Source organism: Furipterus horrens, unplaced genomic scaffold (genome assembly GCF_987537825.1).
Source record: "Furipterus horrens unplaced genomic scaffold, mFurHor1.1.pri manual_scaffold_11, whole genome shotgun sequence".
Taxonomy (NCBI): Eukaryota; Metazoa; Chordata; class Mammalia; order Chiroptera; family Furipteridae; genus Furipterus; species Furipterus horrens.
The window spans coordinates 65,345,763-65,355,379 of NW_028327181.1; positions in this window are offsets into that span (position 1 = coordinate 65,345,763).

Here is a 9,617-nt window from a genome sequence, read left to right on the forward strand (position 1 = left end):
CCTGCCAACCTTGTTTCCAGGTGAGAAACTGGCAGTCATTGTGGGATAATTTATTTTGAAAAAGGACCATCATGACTCTCATCCTGAAATAAAATGAGCATGTGTCAAAAACTGCATTTAACTCAGTATTAGGTGACAGACTCCATGAGATGTTACAACCTGTTCAAAGAAGAATTCAAAGTACCTGAAATTCAAAGTATATGGTCACCTAAGGTATGCTGCAATGGCTTTGCAAATAGATGCCCAAATTGCCAAATCTAGTCCATGTTCACAGAGCAATGATCAACTGCATTTCTCTGGACTATACTTTTTCGCGTTATTACAGCTGGGATGTGAATGACAGCAGGGCCAGGGTCCAGGAGAAAGATCTGAAGGCAAACATTTTCATGTTGGCACTGGACATACTTTGTGTGGGCTTGGCTGGCCCCCTCCCGTGATGGGGCACCTCCGTGGCTGCTGGGCACTGCCCACCTCTGCACAGCTAGGAAGCAGGCTGAATTGGGCAGCTGATCTGAGGCCTGCATTTTACCTGCTGGGGAGCAGTTTGTGGCCTGAGCAAGCACTCTTCATGGAGCAGTAAAATGGTTCCCATGATCTCACTCCTGGCAGAGGAAGGTGCCCTCTGCATTGGGTACAGAGCACACTGGAGGGGATTATCTGGGAGAAGGGGGGGTGAGAGGAGGAGGGGTGCTGTGGTGGCAGCGGGCCTGGGAGAGGTTTGCAGGGAGTGAGGGGAGAGATAAAGGGAGGAAAGATGAGAAAAACAGAAGGGTAGCCTGATATGGGAGCAACGTCCCAGCATGGAAACCTGGGGCTGGGGTCCCATGCCTGGCTGTGGAGGGTGGAGCCCTTCTGGGCCTTAACTTCTCATTGGTTAGAAGGGGGATGACCTGAATTCTGTGTGTCTGTCTATGCTTAAGAGCTTGGTGTTCTGAAACCTATCATGCACTCCCATGCCTCTGTGCCTTTATCCATGCTGTTCCCTGTGTTTGAAATGCCTTTCCTTCCTTGTCTGCCTGGGATAGTCTTATTCATCTGTCAAGGCTCATCCTTGTTGTAAAGTCACCTTCCTCTAGCATTTCCAGGCCCTCCCAGACATAAGTCGATAGCTTCTGTCAATCAGCTGTGGTTGTGCTACATGTAGCAGCAGGTGAAGAGCAAGGGACAGACTGGGTCTAAACTCTGGCTCTGCCCTTCTCAGGCATGCTGTCTGGAGCAAGGATAGCCTCTCTGAGGTTCAGGGCTCATCTCTCTGAAACGACAAGAGGACCAATTTATCCTTGTGACGGCACCCACCTCCCTCACAGTGCTGTGATGTTTGCAGGAGACAGTGCTTGGCCCCTCAGCCCTGTTCCTGGAACCTGGTACACACACAATAAATGGCAGCTGTTGTTATATGCCTGTAGAGACAGCACATGGTCCTTGGGTCACGGGGCTCAGTTTGGTCCCTAGGCCCCACTGAGCAGGCTGCGTCTCATTTACTTGCCTAGTCCAGTGCTGAGACCTTAGCAGCCTCAGGGTGAGCCCCTGTTGGATGTGATGATTTTGGGGGGGGGGGGAAAGGGATAGAACTGTAAGGACATGGGAAGATTGATAGAAAAGAGAGAGATCCACTGGGCTATGTGTGGGGGTCTGAGCTGCCAGGGATGGTGATAGTTAGCTTGGGAGAGACCAAAGGCCCAGTGAAGGCTGGTTGCTGGTGGGAGAGCTGGCTTCTGGTTGGGAACTTCTCTCTCAGGACACTAGACCTCTAGACTTTGTCTAGGACACAGGAACTCCCCCTGGACATCTCTGAGGATGGATGGAAATGGGGGGAGGGATTTGTGGTGAGAATCAAGCCTAGGTTTTCTTGACATTCACCCCAGGCAGCTCCAGCTACAGGATGGTCTCTCCTTTCTGGAGGGAGGCAGCACTATATTAGCTTCTGCCCTAGTGCTGCCTTATATAAACAGAGGCGCAGAGAAGGGCAGCAACTTGATTAAGGTCACACAGCACGTGTAAAATGTATTCTTGTGCATGGTCTAATTTTATGATCACAGAGTTGTGGGAGGTAGGGAGGACAGACTTATTCTTTTCATTTTATAGGTGATAAGATGGACACTTGAAAAAGAAAAAGCCAAGCCCAGGTTAAAGAATGAGTCAGCAATGGAGTTCAAGATCCAGACTCAGGCCACCTGTCTGGAGTGGGAGGCTGTTCCCTGGGCTCAGGGCTGGCAGTTTTGTTCCGGGACTGCCCGTATTCAAGTTTCAGAGCCCAGAGCTTGGCGGTGGAATGGATGGGGGTTTTACTCCTGGGGCTCAAGTGGGGCACCTCAGCTGGATAGTGGCTGGCTTGCAAAGTCCCAGGCTCCCAGGCTGCTCTGGAAAAGGATGTGTCAGGAGCTGCCAGACTTGTTGGCAGTGTGGCGGCCACACTCTGGGAATGGGAAAAGATGGGATTTGGGAAGCGGCGTCGGGCAGTGCTCCCATGTCCTCTGCCTGCTCCTGGCAGTGCCTACCTGGATCCCAGCTGCTCTGGGACTGTCCTGCCACCACAGAGGGCCCACCCTGGCAGCTGACTCCAAGTCCGGATGCTGCCCAAAGGAGCTGTCTCTTCCATACCCTCAGCTGCATTACTGGGAGCCAATCCACCCAGTCGCTCTGCGGGCCAAGGATCAGGAGCCCGGGGCCTGCAGCCTGTTTCTGCCTGTCTCACCATTCTAGCTGCCTGTCTGCTCTGCTGGGCATGGATGCAGCGGTCAGGCGACAGCAGTCAACTCCCCTTTCAGGGGGTGCTGGGCCTCCCAAACGAAGGTAGGCAAGATGGGAGTGTATGGGAAGACAAACATTTACTCAGTGTCTTTCTGCTGTAGACATAATTAACCCTCACAAAAATATATGAAGTAATGTTCTTTGTTCCCATGTACAGACAAGAAAACAGACTCAGAGACAATAATTCATCCGGGCAAAGTCATAGAGCTTCCAGGTGGTGGAACCAGGACTCAGATTGCAGACCTCAAGCACATCACTTCCACCATCCTCCCGACACCCCTCAGAGAGCTCAGTGGTGGGAGGTACAGATGCAGTGACAGGTGACCCCCACCCAGCATGATGTGTGCAGTAACAGAAGTGAGAGGAACACTGGGAACTCAGGAAAGGGCCGAACATTCAGATGGGAGACACCAGGGAAGGTTTCTCAAAAGGGAATCATTTGGACCCAGGTTGTAAAATGAAGACACGCAACAGAAGCCAGATGCAAAGGAGGAGAGCAGGCATGATTCTGTTTGTGTGAAGTTCAGGAAGAGGCAAGATGAATCTATGGTGATAGAAATCAGAAAATCGGTTTCCCGGGAGGTGGGTGTAACTGAGACGGAATTCGAGGGTCCTGTCTGAGTGATGGAGGTGTCTTGCATCTAGAGGGGGTGTACACATTGACCCACACTCATCGAACTGTATACGTAAAATGAGGACATTTTACTGTATGTATGTCATACCTCAAATACAACAACAAAACACGCAATAACATCAGAATCATGAGAAATTCAGAACAAACCAGTGTTAAAATCACACACAAATAATGCATATAATGCTTAAATGGTCACAAACTTATGCCATCAAGTCACTGATTTTGTTATTATAACCAGGATTTTTCATATAACGTGTGTTCACAGTTATGATCGAAAGCAGCCTTGTCCAAACAAAGTACGTGAGGCACAGATGTGAGTCACATGTGTACTTTTCTAGTGACCACATTTTAAAAAGTAAAAATAAACGGGTGGAATTAATTTTTATACTATATTTTATTTAATCTAAGATGTCCAAAATGTTATTCAACAGATAATCAAATATAAAAAATTATTAATGACATGGTTTGTGTTCTTTTTTTCACATTGGGGCTCCAGAATCCAGGGTGTATTTTACATTAACAGCACATAGTTCAAACTGGCCACGTTGCAAGCGCTCAGTTGTCATACATAGGGAGTGGCTACTCTACTAACAGCTCAGCCAAAAGATTAAAAAATAAAGTGCAATTTTACTCAGAGTGCAAAATTTTAATATATTGTCAATAATATTTAAGTGCTAGTAAAATTTTTTAAAATTACTTTCTTCATATATGTTTTCAAAAAGGCATTCAAAATGATCTATTAAAATTAAAAGGTACAAATCACATTATAAATGAATGAACATCAAAATTTTAAATCAAAATTATTTAAATAAAGCTGGAGTTTTAATTTTTGAAAAGCTATTTATGCATCATTAAATATTTTTATAAAAAATAAAACACGTCACAACTCCAGCATTAAATGTCCACTATTTTTGTTAATGTCATGACTCAGTCTCCTGCTTTTCACCTCTAGACCTACATGTATATCTTAACCATTACAAAGAGCTGTTTAATGAAGTGAAATGTTCCTCAGCTGCCTGCATCTACTGTGGCAAATGCTACAAATAGTAACCTGATAATTGTGAGTACTTCCAAAACCCTTCACTGGAGCAGTAAGACAGCTAGAAAATGGACACTTGACATTACTTGGAAAGGATACTTTGTTTTTCAAGAATGTATTCCTGCTATCTAAGAGCAAAGATTTGCAAAGCTAATTAATTCATCTCCTTTCTTACCCAAGGGCTCCTGCTGCTTGAATGCTCTCCCGCTTCTCCATTCCATCAAGGGAGACTGACGTCAGCACAGCACTGGGTTCCAGAATCCTTCTTACTCTGTTGCCTTTTATTTTGCAAACCTAGAGCAAAAGATGTAGAGACACATGTCCCTGGGGCTGGCACAGTGTTAATCACGAGAGCAGATGTTTCGGATTATGGGCTATACCATGCCAGGGCTGAGCATAATAATCCTGAGTGACAAGAGGTGCCCACATGTTCTTTAGGGGTGTATGTGTGTATGCGTGTTGTATATGATATTTGAGCTCCAGCAGGAAGCTGCCTGGTTTTGTAAATAAAGTTGTATCGCAGCATTTTCTCAGGCATGGTCTTTGGCAGCTTTGGAGCTATGAGAGCAGAATGGTTTTAACAGAGACCGGACCATGTGCACTGCAAACCTGAAATATTTGTTATCTGGTGCCTTAAGAAAATTCACCGACCAAGGGCAAGACACCCTCTTGCCTGAGTCTAAGTGGTTGTCCTTGGGCCCTTTGAGCTGAGACCTCCTGTGCAATGGCTATTTGGTCTAGACTTCTTCTCTAGTTTTAAGTCCCTTAAAGAAGGAGAATAGGGACCTAGGAACATCCCTTAAAGCTGGTTCTCCAAGTTCAATTCTGAGGGCTTCAGTTGTTTTCTATAGTTTGCTGTCCATGGCATTTGGGAGAATATTCTCTCACCACTGAGACCAAAGTGAGCAAGTGGTTGGGGCTGACCGAAAGAATGGTCCTCTTCTCTTCCCCCATTCGGTCAGCAACTCCCCATCCTTTATAAGAACTGCCATCAGGGAATTTCCCATAGTCCTCCACTCTCTTCTCAAGGAGCAGAGCTGGCACTAAGCTCTCCTGACCCCCAGTGTCTTTGGGAATGGTCAAGTGATCTTGACGAATTGGGCACCTTGTCGACCTGGGAGATACTGATTCAGCTCCAGAGAGTGTGCCAATGTGGCCAGAGATGTGTGGTGAGTGGATAAGGGGTGTAGGGTTGGGATGGGGGCCTGCTCACCCCTGCTGCGTTGCGTCCCTAGTCACAGCGACATTCTGTGTGATTCTGCACCTGCCTCCTCTACTGGGTGCATCATTTTTGATCAGCCCCTTGGGGTCTACATAGCGCTTGGCACATGGTGGACCCACAGACAGTAGATGCAGGCTGCCATCCGGGCACATGCTCTGTGCCAGCGGTAGGGGTTACAGAGATGGGCCCAGAGGGTCACTCCCTCAACTAGCTCACCGCGCAGTGGGAGAGCCGGAAAGGCTGGCAGCTCGAGCCCTTACACTGAGGACAGATGCCCCAAGGAGGCGCTTATTCTGAGAGCAGGACACCGTAATTCAGCTGAAGGGACAGCCAGGCTTCAGCAAAGAGGTGGCAAATTGAAGCACTTTTTGAACGAAAGCAGGAACAAATGAGAGGTGAGGGTGTAATGCTGAGACTGTGGATTTTAAAAATGTGGGAAAGGATTGCTTCTGAAGTGTTAAATGAAATTCATTGAAAATGCTCCTCAGCTGAAAGTGGGACAGTAGAGGGCAGGGTGGAGAGTCTGAGCAGAGAGGGGGCTGCTGAGACCAGGATGGAGGCCAAAGGTGTGGGCTCTCTCTCTCCAGCCTCCTGCCCAGGTACCCGGGCAGTCCCCTACCTAGAGAGCAGCCGCAGGAAAGTTGCTGCTGGTGTGAGAGACAGGAGCTGTCGCAGCTTGAGGACAAATCTCTCTTAATTTTGTTCTTTGGAGGGGCGGTGGGGTTAGGTCAGCACTGGAGTGAGAGGTTGGTTCAGTGGCATGCAGCTTCCACTAATACCCCAGGTGAGGGATGATGGGAGGAGTGTTCCCGGCCCCCTAGCCCTGCCCCCCGACCCCCCCCCCCCCAGCCTTCTAGGGCCAGCTGCCAGGGGACAGGGAGGGGCTGCTCTCAGCCTGGACTTTTCCTGGGTTTGCAGAAGTGTGTCTAAGAGATGGAAAGTTCTAAAGCTGGAAAGTTTCTTAGGGACCATCTTGTAAAGGCCTCCGACGTGACCTCCATGGAGATTTAAGGGGAGTTCATGAGAGGGTCCTTAGGGGTCCACCACCATCATGAGTGTGAAATTTGTATAAGTAGGAATTTTTTAGAAAGGTGGGGAGGGGAAGGGCTTGTCTAATGTCAAGTGGCAGGTGTGTAGATCCTGGGGGCTGGGCTGGGTGGTGACTGTTCTCATCTGCCCCATGGTCTCTGCAGTCCAATGTCTAGCAAAGGTGGGTCACAGAATGAGAGAACCCCGGTCTTCTGACCCTCCCTGCATCCTCTTTCTCCTGTGAGCAGCTGCAGAAGGCCTGGGGGATAAGCGGTGGGGTAAGACCAGGCGGTTCAATGTCTGGTGTGTGGAGCTGCACCTATAAACTGAACCATCTGCTTCCCCAGAGGGTCCCAGGGTGTGGAGGGGGCTCTGGTGCTCAAGAAGACAGAATGAGAGCACCTGCAAGGTCCCCTCCCCTGGGGAAGCAGACAGCTTATCTCTGCCATTGCCCGCAGGATACCTGCATGGGGTAAGGGAAGGGGAGTAGGGCAGCCTCACTGAGGGGTGACAGAATCAGATACAGATTAGAAAGGTGATTCTGAGGCCAAAGGCTGCCATGGGGACAGCTGGGCAGGGAGGCCAGGTAGGAGGGTGCTGTGGGGTCCTGGGGAGAATGAGGGGTGGGGGACAGAGAGAAAGAGCATTGGAGAGCGCCCTGTCCCTTTTGGTGACAGGAGCCAGGAAGGGCCTCATGCTGGTGGGAACTTAAAAAATGTGGGAAGGGCCTGCTTCTGGAGGTTCAGAATAAATCTAGCCCTAGTCCTGGCTCTGACTTTGTGCCATTCTGGGCAAGAGTTGACTCTGAGCTGGCCTCAGTTTTCCTGTTCTCTTAGATGGGAAGTAATCACAGCAGCAACACTTCCTTCTTAGCACACGAGGCCTGAAGGGGGCGGGGGAAGGAGAGCACTCTGATACTAGTAGAGAATGGAGGCAGGGATGTTGACAGAATTCCAGAAAGACTGTACAGGAGTAAATGAAGGGGGGTAGGGTGGAGGAAGGGATGAGTCAGGAGAAGAAATAGTGAAACCTCACTCCAGGTGTCTAGTTGTTTTCCTGGAAGCACAATGTGCTTGATAAGAGTATTTGACAGAGCCTACCAGGAGGTGGCCTCTGACCTGGGAGGGAAATGGTGAACTTGGGTTTCTGCATGTGCTGGGGCCCAGTCCTTGATTGCCCTGGAATGCAGATAACTCTCTCCTGGGGCAGCTGAGAGGAATGAGGTTCAGGCATGATATGATTTTGGAAGACAGAGGTGGGATAAACAGTATTCAACAACCTAAAGACAAATTTGATCATAAGATACCTACTAAGAGCATTGGGAGACAAGGCTGGAAGCATCTGGGAAGGCTTCTTTGAGGAGGTGACTTGTGTCCTGGCCATGGGTGGGATCCCAAGAGCAACGTGGAGAGAGAAACAGCTCAATGTAGGGGATGGAATGAAAAGCACAGCTTCAGGTCCATGGGGAATCTCAGCCATTTTCCTCTTGAATTCATTCAGGGCTGAGGATGATGAAGTTGAATTGTGGTTCATCTGACTTCCTGACTTTTGGTTCTTGAAGGTATGTGTCCCTCCACTGAGGGTCCCACCCAGTAGGTCCCCATCCAGGAGTCCTCCCAGACATGGGCACCCATGGAAAGGGATCCCAGTGCTGCTCCCCAGCCTCCTGGCCCCTGCATGAAGCCTGCCGGGCGGGCTCCGCTCTGGGCTGCTCCCGCACAGCTCGCCTGTTTACCACTTCACTACAGAGCAGATGGATGACATAGAGGCCACATTTTTCTCTCCTCACAGCAGGGAAAATGAATCTCACCAAGTGTTGCCGACACCATCCTACCAGGTTCCACATCCATCTCGGACAGGACTGCTGACAGAGCACAGGCCCATCCCTCAGCCCTGCTCGGGGCCCAGGGGAGAGAGTGGAGACAAGATGAACATTTCGCATCTTTTCCTTCCTCAATGCGGCTCTTTCTTTCTCCCGAGATGCATCCGCTCTGCTGGGCAGTCGGTGCTGCTCCTCCCAGCCTGGACCTCGGTGGCACCTGGAAGCAGACACCCCAAGACAGAGAGAAGATGAGGCTGCTGCGGCCAAGGGAGAGGTGATGAGGATGCACTGATTCACACCTGATAACGTCACACAATCTTAGAACAGGATGAAGTGTGGTCATTACACTGAAATGCCCGAAGGCCCAGTTGGCCTGGGAGTGAGGCATCTGGGAAGGTGGGAGGCGGAGCAGTGATCTGGAGACATGGTTTGAATCCCAGCCTCTTTATCAATGAAACTCTAGAACTTGGAACAAATCATTCCACTGCTTTTGGTCTTGTTTTCTTCCAAAATTGGAATGGATTCCTTCCAGTGCTGGTGATTGGTGATGCGCTGGAATTTCAAGACTCATGTAATATCAACATTCTACTTTTTAATGAGCACTTACCATGTGACTTAAAATGCAAAAGATCATTATCTTGGGAAGAAGCAAACTTCAGTCCCATTGTACATACTGGGTAACCGAGACACTGATTTGAACTGACTCACAAGAAGTAAGTGGCAGAACCAAGATCCAGCCCCATCCCTGTCACTCCACTCTTGCCACTGGATGAGCCGAGAGTCTTGGGGGCATGGACTTACAGGATCTCATGGAGGAAAAATAATTGAAAGGAGGGATTTGGGGACACGAAGAGAGCCATTTGGGGAACTGTGTCTATTCCTGGCTCAGTTAGCACCTAGCATAGCTCCATCTCTCACGGGGTCCAGTGTCCTTTCTCATCCCTCTACCTCGTAGCCATCTTTCCAAAACCTAATCTCAGGCCACTCTCCATCTCCATGGGTGCTGCCTGGCCCCAGGGCCCCCTCCAAACTCCTAGTGCCACCTTGCTTGCCTTTCCAGCTTGCTCCCGGAGCTCAGGGGGTGGGGGGAACCCTGAGAGTTTCCAAAATCCCCAGGCCC